Source organism: Passer domesticus, chromosome 3, assembly GCF_036417665.1.
Source record: "Passer domesticus isolate bPasDom1 chromosome 3, bPasDom1.hap1, whole genome shotgun sequence".
Lineage (NCBI taxonomy): Eukaryota > Metazoa > Chordata > Aves > Passeriformes > Passeridae > Passer > Passer domesticus.
Window position 1 is genome coordinate 87,109,873 of NC_087476.1, and position 13,977 is coordinate 87,123,849.

Here is a 13,977-nt window from a genome sequence, read left to right on the forward strand (position 1 = left end):
GATGTCAAAAAAAGAAAGTCTGAGAAGCAATGGATGTGTTATCTCTTCAAGGAGTAGGGGCATCTCCCCTGGCCTCTCCTATCCTGAGGTCTGACATTCCTTCCTCAGACCTGTCTTTAGGGTCACTTACTCAAAGTTACAAAGTGCAGTGCTGATGAAAAAGGTCTGGATAGACAGCCTGCCTCTTGTCAAGGATGGGTCCTGAGAGCCTCTAAAGGACCCCAACTTCCTCTCTAATCTTTTGAAAAAGATTATGTGAAGAGGAGATGGTGACTGTGTATACATGCTCAGGGAGAGGAGGAACATTTCTGAGAAAAGAGTTAAGTAACTCTCAGTTAGTCTAATGCAAACTTCCACTGGCTGACTTTTTGCTTGGGAAGATCCCTGCACACTTTGAAAGACACAATTTCCAAACTGATTTTCACAACCTTTCCTGGATATTGCAGACAGCTTTCTTTCACTTTTTAATTATTATGGTATTTAGGGAAATTTGTACAAAGACAGTTTTCCTCAGATGTTGGAAAGTTATAATTGTGGGAAAAAAAGATTAAATCCAAGAAAATTCTGAATCCTGGAGTTGTTCCAACACTATAACCATGGAGTTTTGTCATTATGGAGTTTTTATCTCCTGTATATTTCCTGGTTTGCATCACTAACACAGAATTATCTTTATGTTCAGATTTCAGCAGAGAGAAGTAGATTAAGAAAGGCATCATCCATTCAGATGATCAGAGGTGCTGTCTGTCAGAGACAGCAGATGGGTCCAAATTAGCATTTGATAAGAACTTCTAAGTAAAGGAACAAAAAGATGAAGAATTTTGATGTCTTCTTTTATGGCTAAATCAACAAGATTCATCTTAAAGGTATAATATCCTTTGGATATTCCCTGGATGGTGGGAGGCCAGTGTTTCATAGCGAACAGAGCATTGCTGGTAGCCTACAAGAGGTGGAAGCTCTTATTTGTAGCATTGCTGTTTGTGATGTTATACAAGCATCTCCTTCATATAGTTTCCCCTTCCTAAAATGGGGAAAAGCAGCTTTTAATCTGAATCTAAAAGCATGTTGAAACTCATTATGAGGTAAGGGTTTTCCTCATAGCTTTATTTGATTTAGGAAAAAAACCCCAATAAGGTAGAAAGCCAACTCGTCCCTGAAACCCCTGTAGATTTTGCCCTCTTTTTTTGAGAATGCCAGTGACTGAGATGAACTGTGACAGAGCTTTTTGAAGTGAGTGCCTGTTGTATCAGCTGAGAATCCCAAACACATTTAATAGGCTTTGGACTCCTGAGTAGCCCAATGAAGCCAAGCACAATGTTGCTGTTATGGCAAGGCCAAAATTTTTGCACAATTTTTTTCTTTAAACTGGACTGGAAAAAACTGCACGTAGAGCATTTTCTTCTTTTGTCTCCCTTTTCACTTCCAGACCAAGCCAGAATCAGACCTTCATGAAAATCCAGACACTTTAAAAAAAGTCATTGTTTGATTATGTGCTTTTTTGTGTGTGGGGGGGTTTACAGCAAATACAATTAGTGTGACTCAGGCTCAAGGTCAGAAGTCTGGGTTAACTGTGACTGGACTTCTAATTTCCTCCATACTAAGTCACCATCCTTTCTCTGAGTCATTCTCCAGCAGACAGCTTAAAGTTTAAAATTAGAAAGTAGAAACATATACCAAGTGGGATGACTGGGGAGAATGCAGCAGGCACAGCTTGCTTAAGTTTCCAGAGCTGATGTAGCAGCAGCAACTATGTCAAGGGGGCTCTGTTCTATTGTCTGCAACAGATGCCCCTTAAATCAAGATATTCGTAAATACTTCAGGCTGTAGAACATCTGCAAACATATATGGCATGAATGCATCATGGGCTGGTAAACAGGCCTGTTGTTGCTGTCAAACAAACCCTTTGTGTTCACTTCCTAAACATCTTTTATAGAAAGTCTTCTGAAGTGGCAACAGCAGTGGCATTTATTTTTCACACAGGTCCTTTCAGAGAGTACAACTCCCTTGCTAGAGGTCTTTGGCACTCACCAGCAGTCAAAGGTTGCAAATGAGACTCTCACCAGATGTATTTGAAAGGAAAGCTGAAAATCTGAAGCATAGAGAAGTGATAGAGTAAATAATTCACTATCCTGGCTCTCTAAGACCTTATAATGGTGCACTGAATCCCTTTCAAAGGGATTTCCCACTAGTCTGGAAAGATGTTTATCAAAAATGAGACAATTTATCAGACTAGTGAGCTACATACTCCTTTGGGATATTTAAAATCTATTAGGTTAAAGTGCTGGCACTCAAAAGGCAGGGTTGAATAAAACTGAGATCACCACATACATGAATAAAAAAGAAAATGTGATCTATCATCAATGCATTTGGAAGGAGTTGAGAGAGTCTATTCTGATTGCATAGATTTCTCTCTTGTGTAATTCCCTTTGCACTCCAGTCTGAAGCTCATGATGTCCACACCCTGAACTCTCATAATGGCCACCAGATTTATATATTTTTAAAAATACTCTTTATGTTATTGCAGTGTATGAGAGACTAAGTAATAGAAACAGAACCACTTGAAATGCTTGTAAGTATTTAAGCCCTTAGCATTTAAAATAGAAGATACAGTCTCTTTACATTTCAATTTCCATCTCTATCAAAAAGGGGAACATTGATGCCATTTGACAGAGTTTGAAATATTTGCAACCCCCATAGATGCTCATATGTCATGGTAATGGGCAGAAGAGAAGATCCTCAAATGCCCCATAGAAGACAGCTGGTGGGTATCTTCACTTGATGATGAGAGATTTACTCCAAAGCCAAGAGGCTGACAGAAAGTGTCTTACACATCACCACAGAACTCTCAGATGTTAGGACAAAGTAGCCAACATTTCTCTGTAAGTGAAAAGGAGAATGGGTAAAGCTTCCTGGCAAGGCTGGGTAACAAATAGTTGCAGTTTCCATTTAAAAATATCTTTGCCTTAGCCACTTATCTGTATAATTAATGTGTCTGAAAAAAGCTTGCATTTTCCTGAGGAAGAGTGTATAAAAGCTCCCCCCAAATCACTACTGCATATAAAGGTGTTCCGTAAGGGTCAGCCCTGTGGTTTGCTCCTGGAAAGGATCCCAAATTGAGGATGGGTTTCTGAAATCTTAATTGGCCTGTTTAAAATCCTAATATCTGAAAAAACTGTTTCAGATAACTAGTGTTAGGGCAGGAAAGGAAATAAATCCTAAATTAAGCTCAACCAGATCAAACTGACAAATTGGTGATTTTATAGAGTTTTACTTTAAAGGTCTAGTCTTCATTGTTTGAGATTTTTCCTATTTGGAATTGCAACCTAAATGTACTTGGTGCTTTTAGATTTCCAATAGCACCATCAACATTTAAACAAACAATTGCTGTTTTCTAGCAGTGCTAATCATCAGCCAACCTACAAGATTCCTTAGGTTGTGTGCCATTAGGAATGAACCTAACATATTTGCTTTGAAAACTTGTGTGGTTGTATTGTAAATATTCTGACAGCATTTGGCAGTATGGATTGCTTGTGAAAGAAGCAGTGCAATAGAATGGAATATGGGGAAATGAGGTTATATAATTTTCACACTTAAAAGCAGTGGCCAGATTATTTCTCAAAAGGAGGGTTAATACTCTGTTTTCACTCAATCTCACTTACAGTTATTCTTGGGTCAAATAGCTCATATAACACTATACAGTAACAAACCCAAAAAAACTTTTCTGATTTTGCATTATTTTTCTTAATTTTTGATTATATTTGTGTGACAAATAAGATGAAAAACTGGAGCCAAGGAAGAATTTTCATCAAAGTAATTGTGTTTTGGAAGTACATGAGGTGCTCTCCAGAATATCTTTCTGTCTCTTTCTGATAATGATCGACTATTTATATTTCATTGAGCAGAAAGAAACTTTTTAGAGGAAAAGAAAGAAAAATACGAGAAAGAAGTGAAAATATGCTTCTAAAACCCACAGCTTTTCAGGCACCTCAGTGACAATCTTGGTAATAAAGCCTGACTGAGCAGCCTTTAAAGTATGGGCGATTTTTCACTTATGGAAGTGTTTTTATGAAGTGCTTATACTTGAAGTTCTTGAAACAATATTTGCTGACTTCGCTGAAATGTTACAGGTTAACTTTCATTGCCACAATTTTTTATATGCAGCATAGTAATAAATATAAATTAAGCTTTAAAGCCTTATGATGAAGCAGGAAATTATCCAGTGACAACTTTCCTAACTTGTCCGTTGAAGACAGTTGGGAGAGACAAAGAGCATTTTCACAGACAAAAACAATTTGTATAGAGAAAGAATATTTGAATTAATTAACCTCCCATCTTCCTAAAACACAGATATTTCCTGAAGGTCCAGGTGAAGCAGCTTGACTATTATTTCTGGGGTGATGCTCAGGGAGACTCTCAGCCTTAAGACTCCAGGGGGGTGTCTGATGTAGATGAAAGAGGCCTCTATGAGCACTGTGGGGCAGGAGCAGCAGCCTTTTATCAATACTCAGGAGCATCCAGCCTCTTCTTGACTCCATCTGCTACTGTATTTGAGGATGATGGAATGATGGAATCTCCTCTATGTCGCTGAGTAAGGGTTGCAACACATTCAGGATGTTAACAATCAGCATTTCACCTCTCATTACAAATTTTCACTTGCTCTTTATAATGCAACGTTTCATCAAGCTGTTCTGTGTTTTAAGAAGCTCAGGCCTTATGAGAAGCTCACATGAGATAGCTCCATCTGTTGCTGCTTTTATTCATCCAAAAAGTTCAGGGATTTTTGCTTGAGTGTTGCTGGAATAGCAACACAGAGCCCGTTTTGAGCCAAAAGGATTAGTGTAGAGGCAAAATTTTCAGCATGTATTTTGACACTGAAATCAAACATGAATGATGTATGACCCACAATATATTTAAATAAACTCAGGTAACATTTTTGTTTTCCTCACTCAATCTTATTTAGTGACAGAGGAACTAAAAGCTGGTTTACACTACAGGTCTAGCTTGTTCTATTTCCTTTTGTTAGCCTTCATTTCAGTGGGGGAAGAACTTGTGAGGTAAAATGAGACAAAATTGTAGAATGTCTGAAAACATTCAGAATTTCTAGTTATTTTTAATGCCAGGTGTATGATAAAAAACCTTTTATTTTGCACATTATCTGCTAATTAGAATTCTACAATATGTTATGCAATTTCCCTCATGAAATAGCATTCTATGAGCAATCAGAAGAAGGCACAAAAGCTGTCTTGCACAAGTCCACAGAACACTTTTCTAATTCTTTCATGTAATGTTGGTGTAGATGTAAAATTTAATTGATTTCTTCTATTTTTTTGTTAACCATATCAAATTGAGTTTGGCTTGGACATTCTTTATCCTAGCTTTTGGGCAGTGTAAAAAAAATGTTTTATGAAGATGAATGTTTTAGGACCATCTAAAATAAAAGGAGAGGAAACCGACAGCCTTTGGGCAAAGGAAGGTTATTTTTACTGACTGTTCTGCAGTCAGTATGTTCAATATGAGCTATTGTCAATGATATTTCAAATTAATTTCAAATTTCAAACTCAATCCAAATAGTATAGGCTGCTACATGCAGGAGAGAGAAACTCAAGATAACAATGTGAAGAAGATTTCCTTGTAGTAGTTTCTTTCATAATTTTCAGAACTCTTAGAAATATAGGGTTAATGAAAATATACATGAATACATAAATTATATATAAGTGTGTATGTATACACTCGATCAACAAATATTCATTTCAAACTGAAGAGATAGACATATGAGTTTCTTTTGAACAGGGATGAAAAAGGAAAACTCTTTCCATAAGGGATTTTAAGCTGCTCTTTCCAGCAATACATCTAGGGACATGCTGAAGATAATTTTTATGTATGATCTTTTGAAAAATGAAGGAATAATCTGCGTCATTTATCTGTGCAACACAACAAGAAAAGACAACTTTGTATAATTCAGTGCCAAAAAATTATTGGAGGATGCGGTCAGCGCAGTTTTATGGCTTTCAGGCTGTAGTGCTTCTTTCAGTTCATGGTGTTCCAACAACTCGACACAAGGGCTGTCCATGCCCTGGATGGCTTTATTAAATTAAAGCTGCTTCCCAAGGTCTTGGGTCCCTGTTGGCGGAATCACACAGCGCAGACATGTGCATCCGCTGAACTCAAGCTGTGCTCGCTGCCAGCTCAGCAGCTTAAGGTCACTTGAGTACTTTCTAAGAGGAAGAAATCACTCCAAAGAATTATCTGCCGGTCTGGCTCCTCCAGCCAGGAAAACTGCTAACTTTCTCAACCCCCACGCTTCTGCCAGTGCTTTTGTACACATTTCTTTATTTCACGTTTACAAGTTCTTTCTGCCAGGTGCAAGTTGCAATTTCTATCTGCATTTCTCCAGCAGATCCTAAGATGGCAAAGCTGGTGGTCTGAGTGTCTCAGCTCCTCCAGGGGGGCACCTGGGGAGCAATAAAGCTGTGAAGTGATAGGTTATTCTCGCAATGCAATGCAGTAAACAAAAACACCCTTCCTCCCACTGAACATTTGGTGTTCTGAATAAATGTAAATGTAGTTCTGGTTTCCTACAGAACACCAAAGCACATGAGCTAAGGTAAAGATTGGACCAGCTTAAACAAAAGAATGAGAAAGATCTCTTGGCAAAATTGATGTAGTTATCTTCTATTAGAGAAAAAATAATCACACTTTGCTCTAATTTGATTACCTCTTGGCTTAAAGCAACTTCAATGTTAAATTAAATCATCCATTCAAGAATTTAACATAATTTGAAAGCACACCATAACTTGAAACATCACACCATTTGAAAGTTTTTATTCTCCTGAGTGATCCTATCTAGACAGCAATAGAAAGGGACACTAAGTAGTTCCTAAATAACAAATTTTGCCACACGAAAATTCAGAGTAGAGCTAGTTAAGAGCAATTTCATGGCCTTAGGACTTGCTAAAACAATGAAAACCAGAGTGACCTCCTGCCTGGGTGACCAACTGCAAGCTGCTTAAACTCTGTATCTTACAGACTTGGTGATAGAAAAGAGAATTTTCACTGGATCATCAAAAACCATTTTTGACATAGGGTCAAACTCTTTTCTATTTCCTGCTGAGATGCTGAGCTGTTCAAAACTAAAAATGTTGCCAAAAAAAAAAAAAAAGAAACAAATTTATACTCCTGCTTTTGTGTCAACATTCTCAGAAATGGCTTAACTGTTTGTGGTAAAACTTAGCATAAACCGTTGTCTTAAGCAAAAGCCAGGTAGAAGAAATTGAATTTTAAAAAGCTGAGAAAACTGAGTGACAGGAAAAACACCAAACAACCAAGCCTTTGAAATGGAAATGCTCAGATAGTGTGATTTCTTACCCTAGACAGACTGCCTAAATAAATATTTTTATGTACTGCCCCAGGTAACAACAGTAGTGTTGTCTGTTCTGCCCAGGGAGGGAGAGAGCTGGGGCTGTGCAGAGAGCTGAGGAGGCTGGCAGACCCAAGTCTGGATGAAACAAAGATTAAAAGTCAGAGTTCACCCAGCAATGGCTAACCCAAATACCAGCCATGAGCAAAGATTTGCCTGCAGATTCATGTCCAAATTGTTGCATGAACAGGAGAGATCTTTGAGTTCTGGTCAGCTAAAATACGCTGTTTTGCCTCTGTGATGTGGCAGGATGACTCTGTTTTTCCAGCCTGTGATGTCTTAGCCTTTCTATTTAAGGTGAAAACCTCAGAAAGTGTATGTTTTCTTTAACATCTCTCAGTGTCTTCAGTCTGAGAGGATGCAGTTATTATTTATACACACCAGCCCTTTGTTCTTGTTTAGGCTGCTGTAGCTTGTCTGAAATTACTCACTGAGTTCACATCCCTGAAACTGCAGTAAGCTTTGTGGCGTGATCCATGCTACAGCACATCCCAGCTGGAATTCACCCCAGTGGAGTTTCCGAAAACTTGAGGCTTCCCGAGGGAAAGAAACTGTGATAGGAAAGATGCCGTAATTTTGATTATCCCTGTTGTGACCCAGACTCCAGATGGCCACCTCAAGGTATTGAAGCCTACTTTTCCCCTGAGATCCACAGGGAAGTGACTCAAAGAAATGAGTGATATTTATCTTATGCAATGTGAACTCACTTGAATAAAACAAAATAAAGCTACACAACTTTGTAGCAGCACATGCTGAGCCCTCTAAAAATTAATGTCTTAGAAATAAAATTCCATCTTTTAAACTGTGTTGTTCTGTGTGAAATGGAGAAATGATTTCTCCATATCTTTATATTTTTTGGGTCAACATCTGACCCATCAAGTGCTGAATGGGTACTGTTTCTACTACAGTTCTGCAGACAATGCAGAAGTGTTTTCACTTCCAAAATTTTTAAATAGTTTGGGAAGAAGAGTGAATGTCTAGATAAAAATCTCTGTTTACAATATGGTTGTTGGAGTGACTGTTCCTGAGGCAGTCAGACTGAGAGGTTTAAATGCAAGATTTTTTCAAGTAGCATTAATGGAACTCACTACAGATCTGAGCAAAATTCCCTGCCTTGATTTATACAGAATGCAGGCTGAATGACCTAACAGGACTGATTTGCTTTAAAATTGAATTAGTCATATTGCTTGTGTGAGTAAAATAAGCAGCAGCAGACACACCCATGGGTATCTGCATAATTTACTTTAAATCACTTTAGACAGACAAAGAGCGTGAGATTCAGGAGCATTTAAGTTTTGGGGGATAATTTCCCTTGGATTGTTGGTAGGAAAAAGGACATCCTCCTATCATCACTGCAGAGCACCTAGGTGAGCTGTCTAGAAATACAGTCTTCTTCATCATCTTCAGAGTTTACTTGAAGCCAATTGTATTTAAAATGACTACTGTTTAAAACTACTACTAAAATAATAGCATTTTAATGTTTACAATGGGCTTGGTGGCAACATACAACTTTCTCATTGAGAGTGTGATAGATGACAGAAATGTCTCTCTTTACTTTCTATTGATATTTTGAGTGAATATTGTAAGAATGGAAAACCTCACACCTGACATTTAATTTTGGCATAATTTTAAGAGATGTCCTGCTTTTATAGTCAGCAATAATATGGTGTAAAATATAATGCTGCCAAGTCTTCAGAGTCATAATATATTAAATCATGATGTCCCTTGAAATTATTATAGATTTGAGGCAATTGTAGAGCACAGAAATCTTGGATTTTTTTTAATGTAAAGATAGTGTGTATATTTTAACCAGCATCTAATTACATCCTATAGGTTGGGATGTCAGCATTAGGATAAAACCTCTTCCAAAAAGGGCAAACCATAGACAGCAAGAACACCAGGAACATACAACAGCAAACCAAACTAGAAGAAAAACCTAAATGTCAGAAAGTAACTCTTCTTCCTGGTTCTTTACTCACAGTCTTTTATTCTACTAAAAATGAGATATGTAAAGAATCATCTTATGCTCTAAACATAAGATTTTTGTACTTTTCCTTGCATGACATCAAGAGTTACTGGTAATTACTCATGAAGTTATTCAGCCCTTCCTTAAAGACCAACCTTTCTTTGACTTCATGACCTCCCTTACAAGCAAATACCACAAGATATTTTCAGTATATGCCCATGAAGTAGTTGTGTCAGAATTTATTGCCTTGTAATTCAGTAATAAACTTGTTCTTCTAGAGAGCAAAAAAAACAGAATAGAGATGAGGAAGGTGGACCAGTTTTTGCTTTCTTTTATTCAATAGATTTTATTTAAAGCCAAGAGGCAGGCCTTTTTTATGTGGATATAATCTCATGGATAACAAAATGGTTAAAATTCAGCTTTGTTTGCTACCTTAAAATTTTTCCTGCTCTGAATATGAATTTTGTTCCAAAACGTGAACCAACAGCTTTCCACACCATCTATTTTTGTCTTTTGATCTTTCTTTTATGCCTTCATGAATGGGGTGTGATTTTGCAGAGCCTGTCAGGGTGCAGCAGCACGTACAGGGTTATAAGCAATAGGTTGAAGCATATCAATTGCCTGGCTCCAAGCTCAAGCATGAGTTAGAGGGGAGGGCACTCACTTGAAAGGCAGGGGGCAAGGCTCTGTCTTCAGCTCTTCCATGGACTCATCTAACTGCTGCCAAGTCCTTCCATCTCTGGGTCTTTGTTTCTCCTCTCTCTGTTTTGTATTTTTGGTTAGACTTCAAATTATTTTCAGATGGGGGATTATCTCTCACTGTGTTTGTGGAATGTCTAGCACAACAGAGCTACAATGCTGACTGCAAGTTTCCAGGCACACCTTAACATAAATATGGGGGAGTGAGAGAGTTTCATTCTTTCCAGGATACTCCTTTTGCTGTAGGCAGAGCAAACAGAATGCAAAATCACAGCCTTTGGTTGTTTATGACCCATCTCTTCCTCAATGCCTTCACTCAGTTACTACCATGACAGGTTTTTTCTGTGAACTAGTTTTTCAGTTCTGTCAGTTTTCCAGATCCTACTGAAAAGATTGGAGTAAGATGGTCAGGTATTTAAGGCACAGATCTGGTATGAGTAGATGTGCAGTGTAGGGCATGTTAAGACTGTGCCATGCCTTGTGGTGTTGAGATCTATATGACAAAGTCCCGAGCCATGAGGGGATGGTGAAGTAATAACCTCTACGGCACTAACTCTGCAGTCTTTGCAGATTGTGGTGTACACACACCTTTATTGTTCCTGGAATAATGCTTCTGCTCCAGGGATGCTAAAATCCCTGTACATTCATGGTGGAGAAGCTATACCATTTACTTTGTTTTGCCCAGATATGCTTTATGCCATGTGGCTGCTTTTTAAATCTTGCAGTGTCTACTTAGTTTTGCAAAGTCTTTGAGATTTTGCTTTCAGTTCTCAGCTAAACCAATAGAAAATCTCTGGGGTTTTTCTGTTAATTGAGAGTTATGCTGATACAATAGACATTTCGTTTGGCTATTTTATTTTTTCTCAGATGGAGACAGACTTGGGCCTTCTGCTGTATTAGAAATTAGCTTTTGTGATAAAACTGTGGGTAGTACATACTAATTTACAGGTATGAATGTCATTAGGTTGTACTGGAAAATTCCCCTCCATACACAAGAATTAGGTTTTTCTGGTCTACTCTGCAAGGTGCAGTGTTGCTTGGAGCAGCCAAAGCAGTTGATATTGCTGTCCCGTGGTCTCTTCTCCACTGCCATCATGGTGTGTCCCAGCGTTTCATGCCTTCTGTCGTGCTAGTACTGTGAGACTGACTTTGAGATAATTTTTTTATGGCCTTTCACTGGACACAAAATGGTTTGGGATGTTCACCTTTTTTAGATGAGTTATATTTACCATAAACCTCTTCTGTTTCTCAGAACCAATACCTTTCTCCAGAATCCAACCAAATAAACAGACTTTGTCAAAAGGACAAAATCCTGGAGGGTCTTGCAGGAAGCAGATCCTGTGACACAACTCAGTAACAAAACCCAGGGAACAGTCATCCTTTGCCTTTCTTTAGTTTATTTATCCTTTATTTAGTTACCAGAGTTTAACAAGGCAGTGATTTTGGCTGGAATATGAAAGCAGCTGAGCTCCACTGTACTAATTGTTCTGGCTTTGAGGTCGGTGGAAGATTTGGTCCACACTAAATAGCAGCCTTCCCCAATTTATACTGTCCTGCTTACTCCACGGGAACAAACTGAAGAGTTGTGCTCTGTTTATCCTGTGCTCTTTGAAATGTGAATCACTCCAGGACAGCCTCTCTCAGGCTAGACTGGGAAAGCTTATTATCACTGATTTACAAGCCTTTAGAAATCGAAATGGGCCAAACCAACATTTCATCCTTTCTCCTTTGAAACCAGAACAGAGCATCTGTCTAGTTTTGAAAGTAAGAATTCTTTCCATAGTGATTTTATTATTTTTCACTTCTACTGACAAATAATTTACTAATTTCTCCTTATTGTTTCAAAATAATTCTCAGTTAATTTGAGTTTTCTTTAGTTCGGGAAGACTTTTTGTTTTTAAAACACTAATTTCACTATGTCTTTAGAATATGCTCTTTTATCAGATTAGGTGTTCATCCATGGAAAATAATCTGCTGTTTCATAGATTAGTTATTAATAGAAAGTTTGGGAATGTGCACATAAGCAGAGTGCTGGGCTGATAGTATTGTTGGGTTATAGTACTTGCAGAATAGATTCCATCTCTCAGTTGCTAATGGAAATGTGCTTTGCTGTGGCACTGGCATCTCACTCAAGGGTTTTTAGGGACATGCAGTGTGACAGATGCCAGCACTGGCCAATGGCACAGCAGATGTGGGACCTGGTGTTTGCTACTTGATTGTCACGGTGCAGAACCCTGCACCTCTGAACCCTGGATGCCTCAGCAGCTCTTGCTCTTTGTGAAACTCCTTGGCCTAAAGATCCTGCACTCAAAACACAAGCACTACTGATGACACAATCCCAGCGTAAGAAGGGTTAGTCAGCCAAATACTGACTCTCTAAACTCTAGGGGTCACAGTAAAAATATTCTGTAGAAGCATAGAAATCAAGAAGACAAAATGAGGGAGCTCTTTTTTGGATTAGGGAAGGAATCCTTCTCTGTTTTGGTGGCAACCCAGATAAAAATTTTTGTCTCCTGTTTCTTTAGCTTGTTGGAATTGTCAAAAAACTGCCAGATGAGGTATTACACTTTCTTGGACAGTAGTAGCACTCCTTCACTGTATGAAGGAAACAAGTTGGGATGCATGTTACCATTATATTACCAGTGACAGGAGCTGAGGAAATGGCCCCTCTATCAGGGTATGTTCAGGCTGATATTAGAAAAGGGTTCTTCACCCAGAAGAGGGTTGGACACTGGAACAGGGTCCCCAGGGAAATTTCTGACAGAGGTCAAGAAGTGCTTGGCAATACTCTCAGGCACATGGTGTGATTCTTTCGGATGGTGCTGTACGGGGCCACGAGTTGGACTCAGTGGTCCCTGAGGGTCCTTTCCCACTCAGCATATTCTGTGATTTGGTGGTTACTCTGTCTGTGTTAGGGTAGAAAATAATTTCACACAGTCAGAGCTTCTCTTGGGAGCCAGTTCAGGGAACAGCCCTGGTTGTTAACTGAGCTAAACTAGTGTCTTGGTTTGGAAAGACCGGCGCCTGTTAAGGAAGGCAGGAGCCTCCCCTGAAATGAAGAATGTAAACCCCCCCCCGACTCTGAATTGCTATAAATTTTAAATTAAGGGGCTCCCAGGCAAAAAATATGGGAGCAGTTCTTTAATAGGGAAGAAAATAAAAGGATAAAATAAATAATGAAGTAAACTAAAACAACACTGACAGAGTCAGAACACAACCTGACACCCTGTTGGTCAGGGTCTTGGTAGCAGTCCAATTGGAAATGTGGCTGCAGTCCTCCTGGAGTGTCAGTGTGGTCCTGCTGGAGCAGGGATCCTGTAGAAGGGTGTACTCTTCCTCTGAAGATCCAGTGGAAGTGGCAGCTGCTCCTCTGGGAAATCCAGTGGAAAAGCTGTGCTGGTGTTCCAGAATCTCCAGATTATATCTTGGGTAGCAATGCTCGACTCTTCCCTCTTCAAGGAGAATCTCACAATGGGATGCTATAGCTCTTATCAGTCATGCAGAGGCATTCAATAGCCTATTATCAGCAGATGTCTGATGATATCCGGGGGGGGTGGGGGGTGAAGGATTGGTTGTGTAAGAGATAAGGAAAACTACCCACTTAACGGAAGCAACTGCCATACAGATGGCAAATAGAATACAATTTTCTTGACAATCCAGGACAACTACACACTTACTCTCAGTAGTGTATGCAAGAGTTGCAGATAGTATAACACAAGACACATATTTTGAATAGACCTGTAAATACAGCCAAGGACTCAGGGCTGTCAGAATTTGTATGACAATCTGATCAAATGAAAGGGGTCATTCTTTATAGCCTTGTGTAATACAACACTAAAGACAGGCACACATGTACATTTGTGTCCCAAGGGGGAGGTGAAGCACAGAGCCATTGTCA